A 22,765-nucleotide genomic window follows, 5' to 3' on the forward strand; every position below is an offset into this window, starting at 1 on the left:
CGTAAGCGGCACACTCTTCGTGCGGAGTACATCCTTGGAAGCGAAACCATCACCCGAGTAGAACACATCAACGATCTAGGAGTCATCCTCGATCAACGGCTGGAGTTCAAGACTCACACTAACTATGTTGTTGACAAAGCTTCTAGAAACCTTGGATTACTGTTTCGCATGGCCAAAGACTTCAAAGACGTGTACTGCCTTAAAAGTCTTTATTGCTGCATAGTTCGTTCCATTCTCGAGTACGCATCTGCTGTTTGGTGCCCCGTCTATCAGAACGGAGCTGAACGAATCGAGGCTATCCAGCGGCGCTTCCTGCGGTTTGCCCTACGTCACTTGAATTGGTACGATCCGTTCCGTCTGCCAAGCTACGAAAATCGTTGCCGCCTTATAGACTTGGACACGCTTCAAGTTCGTAGGAACGCTACTCGAGCTCTGGTTGTGGCTGACCTGCTGACATCGAGAATAGACTCACCCACGCTGCTGGAAGCTGTCCCTCTCAGTGTACGACCCCGAGGATTAAGAAACCAGCATTTGCAGCTCTACGTCCCCATTCGTCTGAACAACTATGGGGCCAACAGCGCTTTTGTCGGAATCTTAAAAACTTTTAATCGTTTTTCTGCGCATTTCGACTTTGACGTTTCGAGAAATGTGTTCCGAAGGAAAATATTAGACGTGTCCAGAACTGTGTCGAGTGGATTTTAATTTTGATAAGTTATTTAGGATTAAGTTATCATTTGGATCAACATATGATGATCCGTTGATTTTTTATACAAATAAACAAATTCTAAGTTCGGTGACTCAACTCTCAATTTTTTGCATGCTCTGTCGATTTCTGAGAGGACGCGCTTACTGGGTGCATGAATACTTTTCATGCAATACCTCGTGAGGCACCAGCAGTGATGTCAATTGAATTTATTGATTATCAATGCCAAAAGACATACCCCTGTTAAACAGCTAATAACTTTTTTGCCTAATAAAATACGAAGTTACGGTCTTCAACAAAGTTGCTCAGCGGAAAATTTCATTCAGAAAATTTATAAATTGGCACAAAAACCATAACCAGGCTCGATCCAACTCAAAAGCTGTAGTTATTTCTGGTGCGTATCCATTAAATAGAATAGCCAGATGCTACAAATAAAGATCCCAATAAGTTGTTCTTGGGTTTCTGAATGTAATTGTTTCTAAAAATTCATCTGAGCGTTCAAAGTATACTTAAACTAAGGTTGCCAGAATTTTTTCAGCACGTATCCGGGCCGGACAAACCGGGCTATTTTATTCTAAAAACCTGGCAAAATCCGGGCATTTGATTTCAAAATGGTTGATCCAATATCCGGGCAAATTTGGTCAAATCTAAAAATTACTCATCAAAAATCAAGTAAAATAAGTTGAGAAATTTTTTTTTTCACCAAAATTTATCAACACACTTTAAATCGTTTAAGGCTTTCAAAAAACCTTTCATTATTATTTTTATAAAACTTGCTCAGAAAATTTCGCTTGGGACGCAAAATTTAAAGAAAAATATCACAATTTGTTTTTTAAAGTGTGATTTGAGAATGAAAATGAGAATAAACCCGGGCATAATCCAGGCTTTTCCAATGAAGTCCGGGCAATCGGGCGGGACCGGAAAATTTCCAAATTTTATATTAAATATCCGGGCAAACCCGGATAAAACCGGGCAATCTGGCAACCTTAACTTAAACCAATGGTCAGAAATCGATTCTTCGTTCGGCACATGCCAATTCGAAATTTTCCGAGAAATTGTTCTAAGGCTATGATCATTTAGAAACCGGGCTGTTACAAACGTTTGTATTTTAAAAACTATTCATTTGATCGAAAAACTTTCTATGAAGCAAAATAAAAATATAAAAAAAAATGTTACCGATGATTTCAAGAACTACTCTTACTTTATCATAAAATCTCTTTTTTTTTTATTTTTGCACACTTTTGCACAGTCATATATTGATCTGTTATTTTTACCACAGAAGCATAACCTTTGCAAAGTCAAGATATTTTACACAAATTCACCTGGAAAAACCAATTGGAATCTGGTTGGAACCTTTGGTTTGGTTTAAGAAAATTCCCTAAGTAAAAAGTTCCATTTCGGAAATAAGGATCTTTGACCAAGGCGATTGGTGTAGTTTATGCCAACCTTCAAAGCTCACTTAAGACAATTTCCTAAAGCTTCTTTATAAGCAGAAGCACATTCTATGCTTAAGCACAACTACTTTAAAGCTAACATATGGACCTGTTTTGTTAACGTCGTTAAAGCTAATTCTACAAGCTTCAATAAAACATCCAACAGAATACTATTCGAACTTATAAACATAGTTTTAAAAAACTCTTCAGAGCTCTCTTAAGACTACCCACAGCTCTTTTAAAACTACGTCATGAAATCTGATAGGAATTTTACTGTGTGGCTTCTGTTCCGAGTTGTTTTTTCCTCGTGTTATCACTTACTCTCCCAAGCATTCTGTGGTTGGTGAAAATTCCATTTGAATTGTTCTTAAAATATTTTCAACTTCATTTCTATACATTGTTTTTTGTTTCGATTATAGTCGTTTTACCATCTTTATGGCATTCGCGACTTTATCGACGTTACAGTTGGCGGATCGTTATTGAAAAACTTATCCGGTACAACTGTGTTCGATGTTTACTCTTGGGCTCGAACTCACGGACATCGGCTCAGAAGACAACAGACTTGCCAACTGAGCTATATCACAAGCCCAATCATTTCTATATATCTTAGCATGAAACTTCCTGCAACCTCAGATTTCTGGTGAGAACTATTCGAAATATCATTAAAACATAAGCCCGGCTCAAAGACAATCAAGGTGGACCACATTTTAAGGCCACATTGAAGATGATGACGTTACCGAAGCAAAGAGATTGGTGAGCAAAAATTCGTCGTCCAGGCATGCACCGCTTCTTGTTACATTTGAACGTACTACAGCAAAGGAGCTTTTGTTCCAAAAAGAGCGAGAACATGGAATTTTGCAGGCAGCGCAGATCGATAATGTTTTTGCGGGTTCGACAAGCAAAGTAACAATAAGAGATTAGTTAACCAACTTTGGGAAAGAACTGCTGTCCGAAACCAAGAACATGCAGAATGAGCTCGGCATTAAATTCTTATGGCCGGGAAGAGACGGTAAAATCCTGTTTAAACGACACGAAGGAGCAAATATTGAGCAAATTGGTACCGTAAAACGGGGTAACTTTGATCACCGGGGTAACTTTGACCAACAATAAATTTTTCCACATTATCATCAATAACTCAGTCTATAGTTTGAATCAATGAGGCTTTCAGAGTTGAGTTTGAAAACTTACGCGCTAGCAGTCCTACAGAAAAATTAGAGAAACTATGCTTATTATATAGTCAACTGAAAGCTAGATTTTCAAAAACAGTATCTGTCAAAGTTAGTGTTAAGGGACATTTCCCGAGGATGTCGCTGGATGTGTGGAAGTTGATGCGAATCAAAGAAAAGGCACTAGCGCGTTGCAACAGCGACTATAAGGATCTTTTGATACAAGTGTCGAAAAAACTCAACAGTGCTAAGACTGAGGCAAAAAAAACTATTACCAAAAACTGTTTCGGAAATCCACCCAGAAAGAAATGAGCTTAGCTTGAGCTTAGATAAACCGTACATTTCAGTAGTTGCTTCTCCGTGATTGACAAGAACCATCCAAATTGTACATAGATCCAAATAAATGGGGCTTGGGATTAGCTAACCATTTTCTGTGTACACGTTTCGAAGGTTCCTTATCTTATACGGTCAATAACGGCGCCGGCCACGTCCTTACGGTTCATCGGGGAAAGGGAAGGATTGTTAGTTCGACTTCCGTTGCTACTAGAGACCGAATACACCTCTAAATCTCCACGGTCGTCACAGGAAGGGTGGTTTGTTAGTGGGGAAGGTAAATTAGATCTGGATTCCCTTTGGGAAGGGATGTGATCAAAGCAAAGTTAAATATTTAATGTTCGTCGCGTCGCACACTATCGAGTTCACCGCGTTTTTATTTCATCCTAACGTGGCATTGTCATACACATACAATGTACTTAGCACCGGTGCAACTCACCGAATATTACCGCGCGTTTATGACGAGGAGAGCAAAACGTCCTAACGTGGCATTGTCATACACGTACAATGCACAATTATATCGCGCGCTTAAAATGAGAAGAGCAAATGGTCCTAACGTGGCATTGTCATACACGTACATAGCACAATTTTATCGCGCGCTTAAAATGAGAAGAGCAAAACGTTCTAACGTGGCATTGTCATACACGTACAATGCACAATTTTATCGCGCGCTTAAAATGAGAAGAGCAAAACGTCCTAACGTGGCATTGTCATACACGTATGGCACCGGAGCAACTCACCGAAGATTATCGCGCGCTCAAAACTAGAAGAGCAAAAACGTCCTAACGTGACATTGTCATACACGTATAACGCACTTGGCGCCGATGAAACTCACCGAAGTTTTGTTTCGGAAATCCACCCAGAAAGAAATGTTGAAAAAGTTAAACAAATTGATTGGAGAAAACGAATCTCAAAGCGAAAGAATCAAAATAGAACTGAATGGATCAGTTACGGATGATGAAAAGGCAGTTGCCAACGCATTCAATCATTATTTTTGTAACATCGGAACTCAGCTAGCAGTCTCAATTCCCAGAAATGTTCGAGGAAGTGCACGAAGAGATATCGGAAACGGTGACAGTATAAACCTTACACCAGCAACAGACCAAGAAGTTATCATCAAAATAAACAAGCTGGATGCTTCAAAAAGTCCGGGTCCAGATGGGATCCCAGTACAATTTATCATAGCCAATCATGTCGTTTTAGCCCCCCTGATAAAAGATGTTTCAACAATGGTGAATTCCCCGAGTTCCTCAAAATAGCTAGAGTTCTGCCCATCTATGAAGCGGGAAAAAGGGCGGATTACTGCAATTATCGCCCAATCTCCATACTATCGACGTTCAGTAAAATCCGGGAGCAGTTAATAGAAGATCGTGTCTCACAATTCCTGAAGCACCATAAACCTGCTGTATACCTATCAATACGGTTTTCGCGAAGGATCCAGTACTCAAACAGCAGCAACTGAACTGGTAGATGCCATACACAATGCTTTTGATAATCGACAGTTTATGCCCAGCAAACATAACATCGCATAAGAAATGTCAGCTCAACTCGTTAACAATGTTAATGCGAATCGTAATTCCTACCAAACCAAGTAACTGGTCGTAAAAATGGTTAGTTAAAGTCTACCGACTCGTATATGGCAAAAGTCCGCCATGTTTGCAAATTTGTCTCCCGCGTGCGGGATTCAAATGAGAAAACAACCTTGTTGTTCTCTTTGCGATAAGCAGTGCAACCAGATTTCTAAAAATCAGAGGGTCCATTTGGATAAACTGGCCAATGAGAGAAGCAGCAAATATTGTCGCTGGCAACGGTTTGCATGCATTGAGAGCAAAACTTGCGCTCTCTCGGATACTGTCAGGATGTACGGTAAAAGGTGTTGTATATCTTCCAATTTTTACAACTCTTATCGCTTAAGCCAGAAGTTAAAAATATGTGTGTATATTGCCTCCACTTTAGTACGTAAATGCTGTTTTTTCGAGTTATATAAGATGGTTTTTTAATGTATATGGAACGTATAGCAAAGTTTGTTAGAAATATACCTACAAAAATGTTTGCTGGGTGGGAGTGTTATTCTTAGACTTATAGAAAGCTTTCGACTCGATTGACCACACGATACATCTCCAAAAATTGCATGCCCATGGAATCAGGAGTAATGCGAACCTTCTACTTGCCAGTAACCTAGCCATCAAAAAGCAGTACGTCCAGATAAATCAGGTTTCTAATGACCTTGGAGACCTGCCTGTTGGAGTCCCTCAGGGTAGCAACCTAGGGCCTCTTCTCTTCGTATTTTATGTGAATGATTTGCACAAGCTACAATTACAAGGTAAACCCAGGCTGTTTGCGGACGATACATCGTTGTCATACGAACATAATAACGTCGGGACTATTATTTCCCAGATGTCAAATGATTTGAAAGAACTGAAATCATATTTTGACAAAAACCTTCTTTCACTGAACCTGGATAAGACCAAGTATGTAGCAGTACCTGGGTCTGAACTTCGATGAACGTCTAAGATGGGACGCACACATAGATTATCTTAGAAAAGATCTAAGTGCTATTCACAGTATCATGTGGAAGCTTTCGAGGTTTGTACCGACCAAACAACTAGCGTGCCTGTATCATGCATTTGTGCAATCCAAGCTGCAGTACATGTTCTCGATCTGGGGCGCAGCTAGGAAGGAGGATATTAAACGGTTCCAAACAATGCAGAAGCGATGCCTAAAAGCTGTTTATAAACGGCCCAGACTTTTCTCCACCAAAAATCTTTTCCACGAAGCTCCACTATCTGTTTTACCAATAGCTGCACTAAGAGTACTCCAAAGCGTTACTCAAGTACATTACCAGCTACACCACCAAGTCTTCCACCACAATCAACAAATTCAGCAGCAGAATCACAGATTTCCTACGAGGTCGAGAGAAAACCTGATGCTCAGCAGAGTAAATACAGAGACAATAAAAAGTCCCCTGAATACTTCAGCAAGATGAAGTACAACGCTCTTCCAGGATATCTGAAAATCACAACCAACAGAGCCAGCTTCAAACTTTCAGTTAAAACATACCTCAAAACCAACCTAAAGCATGGATCATCCAAAATCTGGACGCACTGTTTATTATACCATAGCGCTCCTAGTTGTCGGATCTGGAATGTTTTGACAGTACTTTGTTTGGAAATGTTTTCTCTATTAGTGCTGTAAATTTCATAACGATTCATATCGTTTGATCTCGATCACGCTTTCGATCGGGTAGAACACAGTTTCCTTTTCAAAACTCTATCGGACCTTGGTTTGAATTTGGATTTGATACACCTGCTAAACAACATTGCTAACAACGCCACATCTCGTCTTCTCATTAATGGCCACCTCTCGACACCTTTTCCTATTTTACGCTCTGTACGTCAAGGCGATCCTCTTTCAATGCATCTATTTGTATTGTATCTACATCCGCTTCTACGGCGCCTAGAAACCGTATGCGGAAACGACCTGATTGTTGCTTACGCTGACGACATAACCTATTCTATTCTATTCTATATTTTTTATTTATAGAGGGTTTTAACCAACTTGGTCATTCGCCCTCTTAAGAAAAGTTTACATTTTTAACTTATGTCTAGAGTTTTTGGATTATTTTAGTACTTCTCAAGAATTGTAGTAGGTTGTCCTCGTTGAGCACGTTCAACGCCCTCGATACGTCATGGTCAATTCCACAGTTCTGTCGTTCTGTCCCATATAACCTGCATTCTCCAATAATATGCGCAACTGTTAGTGGTTGATTGCAGGTGTTGCACGTGGTTATCCCTTTTGTGAAAAACTCTGAGTGCGTGAGCATGGTGTGTCCAATTCGGAGTCTAGTCAGAGCACGTTGTTCCAGGGGGATGTTTCTATCTTTCCAGCGTAAAGTGGTAGATTTGATTCTCCTCAAGAAAAGTTGCCGGTTACCTAGCCAATCTTCTTCCCATTTAAGCCTTATCTCCGATCTTATCCATGTGATGATGTCGGGCGCTGGAGTCTCAGTTGACATTTTCGGACCACTTCTACCTTTTTCAGCTAATTCGTCAGCTTTGCTATTTCCATCGATACCTACATGACCGGGGATCCAACACAGGGTTCCTTTAAGTTTTTGGAGATTTTCTTCAATCTCTTGCACCCATGGATGAAGAGATTTTCCAGACTCCACTGCCTCCAAAACGCTAGCTGAATCAGAAAAAATGACTACCGAATATCTTGATTTGTGGGCAATCGTTTTAAGTGCGAATAATATCGCCATAGCTTCCGCCGAAAAAATAGTACACTCTTCCGGTAGTTGATAGCAGATCTCTCGATTACCACATGATATGCCAAATCCGACCTGTTTGTTAGCAACTGAACCATCGGTGTAAATCTGGAGATGATTTAAATAGCGTTGTTCAAGGTGGTTTTTGAACAGTTGGACTGCCTTTTGGTTACTTTCTCCTACTTTAAAACTTTTTTTGATCGACCAGTCTACATTGGGAGTTTTGAAATTCCATGGTCGGGTGCAAACTGATCTGGATTTACAAACATTGGGAACATCTTTTCCAGTTAGTGATTTGAATGCTTGAAGTGTCCTTTGTGAGGCCGGAGTGATTGTAGCATGTGGTTTTTCGAGCGTGCGAATGGTGGATGTTGTCATGCGCTCTATTAATCGGTAAATCCACGGTAGAGTTCCGCTTTCTGCATGAAGGGATAATATTGGACTACTCCGCAAGGCGCCAGCAGCGATGCGTATACCGGAGTTATAATTGGGCATTAGTGGTTTTAGCGAGTTGATGCCTTTTCTCCCTAAAGTGTTAATTGCGTAAAATATTTTTGATTCACCTATACTCTTGAACATGTTCAGTAGGCATGTTCTTTGACCTCCATATGATCGACCGCCTATTGCACGTAAGAGGTTTAGGCGAGACTCTAATGCTGCTTTGGTTTCGAAAATTTGGGGCGAAAAGTTTAAAGTTTTAGTGAACGTTGTACCGAGGATGCGCGCTTTTTTTACTTCAGGAACGATTTTACCATTTATAGTTATTTGGGGGACCGTTTTGTGTTTTCTTCTCTTACAAATGTGAAGTATGCTTGACTTTTCCGAAGAAATCGTGAAATTTATCTCGTCAGCCCATTCGATCACTTTTGTCACAGCATTCTGCAATTTTTTCCTAACACTTTTCACTTGTGCCCCTGATACAAGTAACACTATGTCGTCAGCATAAACGAATGTTTGCACTCCGCGGGGGATTCTTTCGAATAACGGCTCCATGGCAATTAAGAATAGTGTTACAGCAAGAACTGATCCTTGTGGAACTCCATTTTCTATGGATTTCAACTGGGATAAAGTTCCACCGACCAGTACATTGAACGATCTGTTTGTTAAGAAGTCTTGGAGGAAATTATATGGATTTCCACTAATTCCCCATCTAGCTAAAGTATCGAGAATGGGTGCTTTTTGAGCAGTATCGTATGCTTTGCTGAGATCTAGTAGGGCCAACTCAGAGTGTTGTTTGTTTTCAAATGGATTGTCTAAGGCAGCCTCCAGTTCTGTTAAGTATTGTTCTACACCCCTTCCTTTTCTGAACGCGTATTGGTTGCGGCTCCATAGATTTCGGTCTTCGATCCACTGAACGAGCCTTCGGTTGACCATGCGTTCCATAGTTTTTCCAATACAACTCGTTAGCGATATTGGTCTGTGGTTTTCAGCTTTTTTAGGATCTTTCCCTGGTTTTGCCAGGGGTATTATTATGGCTTCTTTCCAAGAGGGTAGAAAAGTTCCATTCGCCCACAGCTCGTTAAAGCAGTCGAGGAGTTGCGTTTTGGTTGTAATGGGTAGTCGTCGAATCATTTCGTTACTTACGCTATCTGGTCCCACAGAGTTGCCTTTTTTGGATTTCGTCGCGTGGAAAAACTCCTGTATAGAGAATTTTCTTTTCAGCTCGGACATTACCTTTTCATTTTTCCGGCTGGTACGTGGTGGCGGTGGAAATGGTAATTGGGGTTGATTGGACATTGACTGAAAATGGTCTCCAAGGCTTTCTGCAACTTTTTTGTGGTCCTCTGTTATTCCGTTTAGGGTTTCAAGTACTATTCGGGAATATTTTCGTTTCCCAGAGAACCGATTGAAATTCTGCCACATAACTGTTGTGGGGGTGTCGGATGTAAAAGTGGCGACAAAGTTTTCCCAACTCGTTTTTTTCGCTTCCGCTATCCCACGACGTGCCGCATTGCGAGATACTTGGAACTCTTTTAAAGCGCTGGCGCGTTGTTGGTCGTCTGCTGGAAGGATTCTCAGGCGTCTCAACTTTCGTCTTCGATCTTTTATTAGTTCTTGTACATCTTTGTTCCACCAGGGCACTGATTTACGGCAGCAGTTGCCACTTGTACGGGGGATGCTGGCCTCGGCTGCTTTAACTATTGCTACTGTTATTTCAGCTAGACTCGGTGTCGTGTTGTGGGAAAGTTTTTCTAGTAATACATTTTCGAAAAGCTGCCAGTCAGCTTGATTTTCGAGCCAGCGTGGGCGTTTGGTTAACTTTTTTGGTGATGTGTTAATTGTTACTCGTATCGGGAAATGATCACTGCCGGAAAGGTCATTCTCCACTTGCCATGAAAGGCGATTGCAAATTGACACGGAAGCCATGGATAGGTCTATTGCACTGGTTGTACCATTAGGAAGATGGAAGTAGGTATGTTCGAATGAATTTAAGATGATCAGTACATTTTCGGCAGCAAGTTGTTCTATGAATCGTCCACGACGGTCAGTACGTTCACCACCCCATATGGCATTGTGAGCGTTGAAATCTCCAACAATCAGAAGAGGATGAGATAAAGAATCGAGGACATTCTCGAATTCAGTTTTTAAGGACTCGAGAGACTCGTTATTTGGAAGGTATGTGGATAATATCGTAACTTTTATGGGTGCTTCTATGGTGACAGCGCAGAAAGGCAGGGATGTATTAAGGCTAACTTGGGATGCCGGGATACCATTTCGGATTCCAAGGCCAGCACTCGAAGTGTAGGGAAATGCGCTAGGAGTTGAAAACCAGCGATAGTTTTTTACATACCCGTTAAGGTTCGGTGTGCGAAGCTCTTGGATGGCTATAGCTACAGGATCGTACCGGCTGATAAGTTGTTGTAATTCGGTTCTGCGTGGGTTGGCGCCGCACACGTTCCATTGGAGGACCAAGGTTTCTTCGCTGGTTGGGGCTCTATTTCTGGATGTGGTGCTGTTGCCGTGACGACGTGTGGGTAACGATGTGTTAATGCCGGTCCATCGATTGGTGATTGATCGCGTGGGTGCTGAAAGGTACGGTGCATCGGAAATGTGTTCGGGTTGGATATGCGTTGGTGTACTTGCCTGTGAAATACACAGGTGTCTGGTGCCAGCAAGCGCCCTGGGTGAACCAGGACTTGGAACAACCAGATTTGCGGCTGGCACCGAACTAAGGCTGTGTAGAAGTGATACTTCTGATGATGTTCTAGGGGATTCTTCGCAGGCTGAGGCTCGGTTTCTGGGTGTTGTGGTACTATTGCTGTGGTGACGTGTTAGTGACGGTGTATTACTGCCAGTCCATCGATTAGTGATTGATTGCGTGGGTGCTGAAAGGTACGGTGCATCGGAAATATGTTCGGGTTGGATATGCGGTGGTGTACTTGCCTGTGAAATACACAGGTGTCTGGTGCCAGCAAGCGCCCTGGGTGAACCAGGACTTGGAACAACCAGATTTGCGGCTGGCACCGAACTAGGGCTGTGTTGAAGTGGTACTTCTGATGATGTACTAAGCGATTCTTCGCAGGCTGAGGCTCGGTTTCTGGGTGTGGTGGTACTGTTGCTGTGGTGACGTGTAAGTAACGGTGTGTTACTGCCAGTCCATTGATTGGTGATTGATTGCGTGGGTGCTGAAAGGTACGGTGCATCGGAAATATGTTCGGATTGGATATGCGGTGGGGTACTTGCCTGTGAAATACACAGGTGTCTGGTGCCAGCAAGCGACCCGGGTGAACCAGGGTCAACCAGATTTGCGGCTGGCGCCGAACTAAGGCTAGATAGAAGTGATACTTCTGAAGATGTTGTTGTTTGGTCGGTAGTAAAAGTTGATTGGGGAAGGGCCATTTTGATGATTTAGTTTTGAGAAAACATATCCTGGCTTGAAATTTAACCGTTACTCGAGAGTGAGGCATACAACTTCACTACGTTACGCTTCTTCTGGCCTCAAACTAACTCGCAGACCGGAAACCACTACGTCAAAAGTCTGATTCCACAGAGAAAATACGCTTAGAATATTCCGCATAAAAACACGTGCCGTTACGCTCGTACTGATAAACTCGGAATGACGACATAACCGTTATCATTACCAATAATGAACAGATCTCCAACATGCGCAATTTGTTCAGAAGTTTTCACCAAGTCTCAGGGGCGCTGCTAAATGAGCAAAAAACCACATCGATCGACGTAGGTTCGCAAAATGGAAACCCTTTAACAGCACCATGGCTTAAAACGGCAAAAGAAATCAAAATTCTGGGCTTGATATTTACTAACTGCATTCGTGAAATGATACGGTTAAATTGGGAAAAACTAATTGTAAACTTTAGTCGGCAGATCTGGCTTCACAATCTTCGCACGCTCACTGTACATCAGAAGGTTACGTTATTAAACACTTTCATCACCTCCAAACTATGGTACGTATCCTCTACAATTATGCCGTACAGCGTACACATAGCCAAAATAACATCAACAATTGGAACATTTTTATGGCGCGGCTACTGCGCCCGAGTTCCAATCCAACAACTTGCCCGCAACGTTGAGCACGGTGGATTAAAATTACAAATCCCTGCAATGAAATGTAAAGCGCTACTCCTCAACCGCCATCTGAGTGAAATTGAATCGATGCCTTTTTATAAAGATTTCATCATTCATCGCCAATCAACGAATAGCCCCACAACACTTCCTTGCTTGACACAAATTCTCACCAGTTACCCCAGTCTTCCCGATCAGCTGAGACAATTAATGACTGCCTCAAACGTAGGTACAGAGTTTTTTCACTTCGCAAACGGAGCAGCCGAGAGTCGAGCGAGATCACCCAAGTGAAAACTGGAGACGAATTTGGAAGAATATTTTTTCTCGTTTGCTGTTGCCCCACCAACGGAGCCTTCTTTACGTGTGGGTAAATGGCAAATTAGCCCATCAGCAATTATTACACACAATGCGACGCGCCGACGACGATCTTTGCCTGCACTGTGGTTCGGTGGAGACGTTGGAACACAAATTTTTTGCCTGCGCACGAGCTCGAGATAGTTTTCGATGCCTACAACAAGTTATCATCTCTGCTGGAGGTCGGCGCTTATCAAGTGATGATTTGTTAAGGCCTTCGCTGGAGGGAACGAATAGGAGTACTCGCACAACCATTCTACGCTTGCTTGCTAGTTACATCAATTTCATTGAAAGTTGTTCAAACAGAGTAGTTAATGTGAATGAATTAGAATTTAACTTAAGAATTGAAATTTGATCTCTTGTACATAATTTTATAAGCACTAATAAACAAATTGACGTAATTAAAAAAAAAAAAAAAATTCTTTAAGTTCCAATAAAGTTACACGTAATGCAAGCCGCGAGGCGAAAATTAATTTTGGACACCCACGTCAAAAACCCGACGTGGTCTGGTTCAAAAATTGTGAAACCTGATTTTGGGTGGCTTCCTGGCCAAGAATTTTACAAAGCCACTGGTCGGGGTGATGTCCCCACCAAGTTCAAATTCGTTTTTGTCGATAAATTGGCAAGAAAGTGTTTGATCTGGCAAGGTTTTTGCAGCTGCGGACGAAAAACACCGGTTTTTGTGAAAAACAAGACCATGGACTCCGAAATGTACAAGGAGGAGTGCCTTAAAAAACGTTTTTTTTTCGTACATTAACTCTCACAAAGGACTAGTAAAGTTTTCGCCAGATTTGGCATGCTGCCACTACAGCTAAGAGGTATGTACAGTGGTATCGGGCCAACGGGTGGATTTTGTCGAAAAGGACATCAACCCACCCCACTGCCCTCAATTCCGCTCTATCGAAAAATTTTGGGCAATTGTCAAGTATAAGATGAAGAAGAATGGTAGGACGACTCGAGATGCAATAGAGATAAAAAGATTGTGGAATAAAATGGCCGCTGAGGTCAGTGGATAGATTGTCCAAACTATAATGAGTGGTACTCGACGAAAAGTTCGAAAATTCATCAAAAAAACATCGGAATAATTTTTTTGTTATTCTTCCTTTAAAGTGCAATAAAAATCCTACATTTTGAGAACAAAACATTTTTTTTTCGTTTACATAGCTCCGAGATAGATCCTTTTTAATGCGTCCAGATTTTGAGTGATCCATGCTCTTGGTAGAGAGGTTTTCAAATTGAAGGGCAGTCGCTGGACGAATCTCAAAATGTTTGTTCTGTTGTTTGCTGGTTATCTACCATGGGTGCACGGATTTACCGCAGTTTCTGCCTAAGTATGTGCTCACATGCATTCTTAGAAGTCGCTGGACGAATCTCAAAATAAACAAAAAATACTTGCCTGACATCGGCCGATGGAGAGCCCCGTTGCCTTATTCGAACACAGGGCCTGAAGCTGCGCAACTATGACGAATAGCTCAGGGGCTTTTGAATTATTTCCTCAATATTTTTTTTTCAAATTTAAAACTTCCTGCCTACAATTTTTGTTTGGACAGTGCATTTTGTGGATTTTAACAACACTGAAGAAATTATTGGAAAATAGGAAATATTAAGCTTATACATATTTGAAGTAATGTGACTGGTTGAACATAAATTCAAGGACCAACAGTAACCAAACACATTTCACCGTTATCAGTTCCATAACACGAATGTAAACAAGCTCAATTTTACCGTCCCGTCACTATTACAAGCGATTGCTTTGAATATGTTTGACATACTCATAAAATGCATCGCTAGTTCCCTTGTTCACATTCACACAAATCACGCCTCGACTGAGGAATTTCTCGACACCTAGGACAGGCAATTTCTCACCACGTTGCTCTCAGCCACATAATCCACTCGATATGCACCCGGCGGAAAACCACCAAGGCCAGGCCAGGGACACTAATATAACGAATGGCGGAAAATCAGTGCACTCTCAGCCGGAGAGCATCAATTATGGCTCTAATAACCCACATAAATTTTATTACCTCCTAATTAAATGCTACTCCAAGAGCTCGAAGCCGGGAAAGTAGTGTTATTTGAAGTTTTCCCACATTCGCATCGACTGACAAAGGGTGGGTGGGTGATCCTGGAAAATCGACGGAACCAACTTGAATCAACCAACCAACCAACATCCATTCCACTCCATGGGTTCAGCAGAGTTTGGAAAATGTGTCCTTTGTTTGCCGGACAAAAGCGAAGTGTGAATAAATGGGTTTGAATGACCGATTCATGAATGCGAAACTACCTACATACCTCCTAAAACTAGTTCAAGAGGGAAGAGATGGAGTCGGAAAAGCGGAAAGAGGGTTCCAGGTTGGGTTCAACAAATTGGCCGAACATTTCACTACAACTGTCGGCCGATCCTGTGTGCACTTGTCCTCAACTGAATTTTGAAGTGGCACTTTCACAGGCTAAGCTCTGTCTCTGAATGAATGACCGACCGACATGTAGGACTTTGGTAAATTGTTTGCAAATAAGTACACAAGCAAACAGTTGTAATTGCGTGTGAAATGCCCAAAATGTTGCCTCTGTTGGTTTGTTTCTTAATTGGTAATTTGTGAGCGTAGCTATAGGATTTTTTATGCCCCAGCAGCTATGTGCAAGTATTTGTTTGAAATTAGATGATGGTGTATGTACATAAATCGACAAGTTTTTCAATTCAGCTGCCTATCGGCTCCTATTTTATTATAAGTAGGGAAATAAGGGAATTTCTATTGCATAAATTTTTCATCAAAAATAATCTCCTTCTCATCTTTACAGAAACATGAAAAACTAGATATACATATAACGAAAATATTGCAATTTTTGAGCACCGGAAAATAAGCTCTTGTGATCGTTAAATCATCTTGATGTATAATGTACGCACTGCAACATGTTGTACACAATCTTCCTCAATTTTTACCATCAGTATTTTTTTTAACTATTCACTATATTCAATTTTTAAAGGCATCTCTACTTTAACATGAACTGAAGAAGATAGAAAGTTCCTATCGAAATACCGGTATCTGAACTTTTCCTATGCCGGGGTTGAATAAAAGGGAATCTTTCGATTGTTTTGATTCAGTACTCTAGCTTTTTGACTCGGAGCGAACAGAGCACCATTGATCGAATTCAACTCCATGAAGTCAATTGAATTATAGAGCTACAGCTTGACTAGTTTACATTTGACGATTAAGTCTATTTGTAAGGTGTCGGAGAGGTAATCAGAATACTCGAGTTCGATTCCTGGTCAAGGCGTTTTTTTCATTACACGGCTATGTATGAGTATGTGTGAATTGTTCGTACTCTGCAAACAGACATACATTTTTTTAATGCTTTGTTTGATGGATCTACGAATCACCGTTTAGTGCAAAATGCATCGATCATGAATAATAAATGAAAAAATCTCCTTCACCAGGAATCGAGCTCGAATCCTCTTATTATCTCTCCTACATTTTACCAATAGGCCAAATCGTCAGATGAACCTAGTCAAACTGTAGCTCTATAATTAAGTTGACTTCATCGAGTTGAATTCATTGCTACATTCTACGGCAGGCAGCGCTTATCGTGCCCCTTATAATGGTGCTTATACTGCCCCAGTGGGGGTTCTCATTATGCCCCTACTGTGACTGATTTTCAGCTTTCAAGAAAAATTATAAAATACATTTTTAAACATTTTTATGTACTTTTTCAAGTATCAGCGAGTTAGGAAACAGACTATTTTTAGTGTCTGAACACGAAACAACGATGTAAGTCACATATTATAGCTGTTTTCTATGGTTAAATAAGCGTCTTCCTTAAGGTGGCCATTATGCCCTTACCTCCCCTACTCAATTCAATTCTCTCAACTGATTGCTGATGAAAACATCTACATTATGTGCCAAAAGTTGGAAGAATCAATGCAAAAATGGGCACTGGAGGGCAATACTAGCACAAACACTAGCTGACCCAGTGTGATATTGAATTGAATTTTTTCTTTGTCAGCACACATTTTTTTTAAATTTCAAAATCCTTTGAAATCAACTTCTTAAAACGAATGTCGTTACTAGAAATTCGAATTTCAATAGAATGAAGTTTATTTTGTGAATTTTTCTTTAGATCTCAAAATATGATCAATGGATATTTGGTATCTGGAATTAAGACTCTGTATTTCTTTGCTAATAAGTTCCAAAATCCTGCCAAAATAAATGTAATACTTGTATGAATTTCCTCTCTTAGCAAAATTTGGTTCCATTTGCTTGATCAGTTTCCAAGTCCTTACAGTCTTCGTTTAGGCGGAGAGGTTAGAGTTCAAGTCATCCACGCCAATGTTCTATGGGTTGGTGATTCTACCATTTTTAAGATGCTAGTCACCATATCCTCGAAAGATGAACGCTTAATTTTCAAATTGACAAAATTGACAAAATTGACAAAATTGTCAAAATTGACAAAATTGAAAAATTGGAAAAATTGACAAAACCGACAAAATTGACAATATTGACAAAATTGACAAAATTGACAAAATTGACAAAATTGACAAAATTGACAAAATTGACAAAATTGACAAAATTGAAAAAATTGACAAAATTGACAAAATTGACAAAATTGACAAAATTGACAAAATTGACAAAATTGACAAAATTGACAAAATTGACAAAATTGACAAAATTGACAAAATTGACAAAATTGACAAAATTGACAAAATTGACAAAATTGACAAAATTGACAAAATTGACAAAATTGACAAAATTGACAAAATTGACAAAATTGACAAAATTGACAAAATTGACAAAATTGCCAAAATTGAGAAAATTGACAAAATTGACAAAATTGACAAAATTGACAAAATTGACAAAATTGACAAAATTGACAAAATTGACAAAATTGACAAAATTGACAAAATTGACAAAATTGACAAAATTGACAAAATTGACAAAATTGACAAAATTGACAAAATTGACAAAATTGACAAAATTGACAAAATTGACAAAATTGACAAAATTGACAAAATTGACAAAATTGACAAAATTGACAAAATTGACAAAATTGACAAAATTGACAAAATTGACAAAATTGACAAAATTGACAAAATTGACAAAATTGACAAAATTGACAAAATTGACAAAATTGACAAAATTGACAAAATTGACAAAATTGCCAAAATTGACAAAATTGACAAAATTAACACAATTGACACAATTGAAAAAATTGAAAAAATTGACAAAATTGACAAAATTGACAAAATTGACAAATTGACAAAATTGACAAAATTGAAAAAATTGACAAGATTGACAAAATTGACGAAATTGACAAAATCGACAAAATTGACAAAATTGACAAAATTGACAAAATTGACAAAATTGACAAAATTGACAAAATTGACAAAATTGAAAAAATTGACAAAATTGACTTAATTGACTTAATTGACTAAATTGACTCAATTGACTAAATTGACAAAATTGAAAAAAATGACAAAATTGATAAAATTGATAAAATTGACAAAATTGAAAAAATTGACCAAATTGACATAAATGACAAAATTGGCAAGATTGACAAAGTTTTCAGAATTAACTAAATTTACGGCATTGACAAAATAATCGGAACTGACAAGATTTGCAAAAGTAAAAAATGAAAAAAATTTCAAGAATTGTTAAAAATTACCATATTGATAAACTTTGCAAAATTGATAAAATTTTAAACTTTATGTAAAATTGCTTTTATTGGCAAAATTTTGACAAAATTGCCAAAAGCAGAAATGACAGGTATCAACAAAAATACACAAATTAAAAAAGAATCCAATTTAAAAAAAAAATTACAAAAATAGCAAAATGGAAGAAATTGTAAAACGTTAGCAAAATGGAAATAAATTCATATTTGGCAAAATTAAAAAAAAATCGAAATGAACCAAGTTGACAAAATTAACCAATTTTGCCATTTGGGGCCGTTCAAATACCACGTGGACAGAAAAATGAGATTTTTGACACCTCCCTCCCCCTCCGTGGACAAGCGTGGACATTTGGCAAACCCCTACCCCCCTCCCCGGATGTCCACGTAGACAGATTTGAAATTGTTTTTTTTTTTCCAAAAACTCATTTGACAGTTAGAAAACACTACTTTTTGCCTATTTGTTATTGGAATGGTTGATTTAAAAAAAAATAGCTTTACATGATATACAATTATTTTAAAATTTTTAAATTTCCTATTTATTATATTTATTACTTGCATTCAAGTGGTTTTTAATTGTTTAAACTTAAACTGGAAAGCTTTGTAATTTTTAGATTCAAACAGCAAGTATGTCCACGTGGACATGACCCAAACCCCTACCCCCCTCTCCGTGGACAAGCGTGGACATTTCCATACACCCCCCCTCCCCCTAAGTTGTCCACGTGGTATGTGAACGGCCCCTTTTTGTAATTTAGTCCATTACACCAGCTTTTAAAATTTTGTTAAATTGTTTAATTTTGTCAAATAAGTCATTTTTGTCATTTTTTTTCAATTTGGTTCAATATAGTCTCTTTTGTCAATCTTTCTTATTTGATAATTATCGACAAGTTTTTCAATTCTTTTTTTCGTCTTTCTCATTTCTCTCCCTTTGACAAATTTTGTCAATTTACAGACAAAAAATTGACTATTAAGTGTTACTAAAAACTGCAACCTTTAAAATAAATCACCTGGAATTAACAAAATCTGTAATTTTAAATTGTTTTCCTTGAAAATGAACGAAGATTCATTTATTATTATAGCACATGTCCTGTAAAAAAGTTGTACACTAAAAATTTAATGTCACGTAATTATGTTAACGACCTGTAAAATTACGGTAAATGTCCTGCTCCTTTTTATCACATGGCATTTGCGTAATTTTACAGGAAATAAATTTTGCTGTGTTGTGTCAAGTTCTTTAATATTGTCCATTTGGTCAATTTTGCGAATTTTGTTATTTTTCACATTTGTCAATTTTTTTCATTTCTTTAATTTCGTCAGTTTTGCTAAATATTGTCTGTTTTGTAATTTTCTATCCGTTTTGTCCGTTTTTTAAATCTTAATTGTCGAATTAAATTGATTGTACATAATTTAATAACCTTGGCCCCGAAAGCATAGCTGACTAGATTTCCTCTGATTGTAGCCATCCTGTAATGTGCACCTAATGATTGCTTACTAGCCAGAAATGCAGTAAAAATATGTCCTAGCTTTAAAGCTGTTGATAATTTGAGATAAATCCCATCAAACTGTTTATTGAAATGCTTCTTATTGTAGCCCCGCTCAAAATTGTGGCTCTTTCCGAGTTCCTTAAATTGGCCGTCTCTAGAAAATAACTTGCCTCACTAATACAACAACAGCCACCGCGAATTCGTTGATAATATCCCGAAAGGAAGCACAACAATGTACTGTATTGGTTTCAAAAAGTCGGAAGTACGAAATGTCAATAAACTTTTATAATTGATCGGCATGCAGAATTATAATCACCGAAATACATTTGGGCATGCCAAGATTAGGAGCATGCCTAGTTAAGGCTCTCTTTATCACTGAACTTTGGTTGAACCGAGAAAGGGTATATTTCTATCCACACGCTCATTTATGTTTAACCATTTGTGGTTCACAAATAACCATTTTATCGTTTTTGCCCCCAAACTGCCGATATGGTTATTTTTTAAAAATTTTTCAAGCGACAAAATCAACCATTTTTGAAGTTTAAGCGCATTAACCAAATATGGTTAAAAATTCGATAGCCAAAGCTTCGCCATTTTATTTTGGAAGTGAAAAACGACGAAGTTGTACGCGTTACATTCGTTTTTAACCCAAGTTCAATCTAGGCTTGGATTCCACCGGATTTGTTCAAACTTCTTCGACTGGAAGATCCCATTCTGTCAAAAGGTAATTTTAATTGAGTGCTTAGGAAAGATGATTTTTTAAATTTCATTACAAATTTCTTTGCAGAAAAACAAAACGAATCTTCCGTATCGTCATCGGCTCCGTCGTCAGCTTACCACGGGTTGGCCGGACACCCTATCTGGGCTGCAAAAAAAAAACATTTTCAGATACGGAACGGGCACGCATCGATGAACAACCGGCAGCAATCCCTCCGTCAATCCGCGCTAATCGCACATAACTGCGGTAAACAGAAACCACCGGAATCCGCGGTCGTCGTTATCAAAGTCTCCGGAACCAAGTTCAACGGCAGAGGTGGTGGTTTTTTGATCGAGCAAACGCACCTTCCCGTATCGCAGGGAAGAGGAAATGCGGGTCGATTAGGAGAAAGTTGAACCGGGAGCTGTTCCGGTTTCGTTAGAGTACGACGGATTAAAGTACAACATGAACAGAAATAATGGTATCGATTCATATTCCCGAGAAACTCCGTGCATAGTACCATGGTGAGTAAAAACCTATATATAGTAAGACTACAACAATGCTTATACCATTTTTAAATACCTCTTGTAGGAATTCCGGTACTGCCCACGGAGAAAAAAATCAAGATTGACGAGCCGGTCGACCAGCTGATATGTTTGCCTGGCGCATGATTGAGTGATGATGCCCATCGTCGTCAGCGACCCTCGGATTAGTGCTTCCCAGCCATGACTTCACTCTGACACCCGTTTGCCACCCGCTACTACTCAACGTCAGCAGAAACATTTAAAATGGGTCTACCAATTCCAGCAACATATGTAATGCAAATAAACAATTTGGAAAATGAAGATTTTTTTTATTTATTTCCTAATTTGAAGTTCGTAAAATCGTGCTAAGCTGCTTTTGGACATTCGGTTCAAAAGTAACCATTTTCCTACTTCTTTAATGTTATCCCTTACGGTTGAAAAATAACCATATTTCAACTTCTCCCCGAAAAGTCATTTTATGGGTTCTCATGGAGAACTCATAAAATGGCATTTCCCGGGAAAAGGTCAAAAATGGTTATTTTTTAATTATAAATGGTTTAATAGTTTCTAGCGTGCAAGCTTTTTTTCCGCATTCGGTTCAACATTTGATACTTCCAATTCTCTGTTATTATTGCAACTTTAAGCAAAGATAGAATCAGATGAGCCTACCAGATGACGTTGGTCAGCGAGAGAGTGCGGTTGCGTTGGATCATACGGAGTCTTTGCTTTGCGTTTTGGCTGGTGGAATTACGTTGATTGGCGGTTAATTGGCTGTTAAGTAGTGCAGAAGTGAAGTGGTTGAGTTTTTGGGTAGTTGGGAGCTTTTAAAAAAGGGATTCAAGTGCTTATCCGAGTGTTAAATTTAAATATTTCTGGCTGTTCGGCCATTGTGGGGAAACGTGGAAAATTTAAGTGAGACGGACGATTTTGAAATCTTGTGGGAGTCCACGTGGGATAGATCTGCAGTAAAGTGCTGGGATAGATCTGCAGTGAAGTGCTTGGGTAGATTGAGAATAAAAAAAGAAATCGGGTTGTGTAGTGTTTGAAGAGGTGTAGTTAATATTGCGACATGATGGTCAACAATCGTGGGTTGAAAATTTTCCTGAAGAACGCTAGAGAGAAAGAAAAAGGTAAGTGGCAATCTCTACTTTCAATGAATCCAGGTCAGAACAGAGCATCTGAGAGAACGCATCAATATGCTTCAGATAGAGAGATAGAGAAACTAGTGGGTGGCGAGAAGATGGAAAAGGGGGAGGTTTGTGTAGAATTTTCAATCAAATGGAGTAGGTTCGGGAATAGAAAATTGCTTGTGAGAGAGGAAATAGTTTGAAAGATGCTATAGAACATCAAATATGTCGATTAGCAAAGGAAAAGCACATAGTTATGATGGAAGAGAGAATCATATTGTTGGAAGCTTTTATCATACAACACCTTTTCCAGCCAAATGCACCGACGGGTAATGAATGGAATGAGATGGCAAATTTATTAGGACTGCATATTAAAATTATACAGAGTAATCTCCGAGATGAAATTTTCGCTTGTAAGGACGCAGCAGGTGAAAATGGTATAATTCAGTTGTGGTATGAGAGAGATGGAGTGTTTGCGAGTGTTTTGAGGGT

At 39.2% G+C, this 22,765-nt stretch overlaps 1 protein-coding gene and 1 long non-coding RNA gene across 5 annotated transcripts in view; both read left to right on the top strand.

The window, feature by feature from the left end:
* Positions 1-22,765, top strand: part of LOC129746044 (mucin-2-like) — a 639,333-nt gene that overhangs the window by 302,748 nt on the left and 313,820 nt on the right. The gene's annotated exons all lie outside the window — the stretch shown is intronic.
* On the top strand, positions 20,339-21,442 carry LOC129746046 (uncharacterized). The gene is made up of 3 exons (XR_008737227.1): positions 20,339-20,649; positions 20,713-21,146; positions 21,214-21,442. It is a non-coding gene; the product is annotated as an uncharacterized LOC129746046 (long non-coding RNA).

This window comes from Uranotaenia lowii, chromosome 2 (genome assembly GCF_029784155.1).
Source record: "Uranotaenia lowii strain MFRU-FL chromosome 2, ASM2978415v1, whole genome shotgun sequence".
NCBI classification, from domain to species: Eukaryota; Metazoa; Arthropoda; class Insecta; order Diptera; family Culicidae; genus Uranotaenia; species Uranotaenia lowii.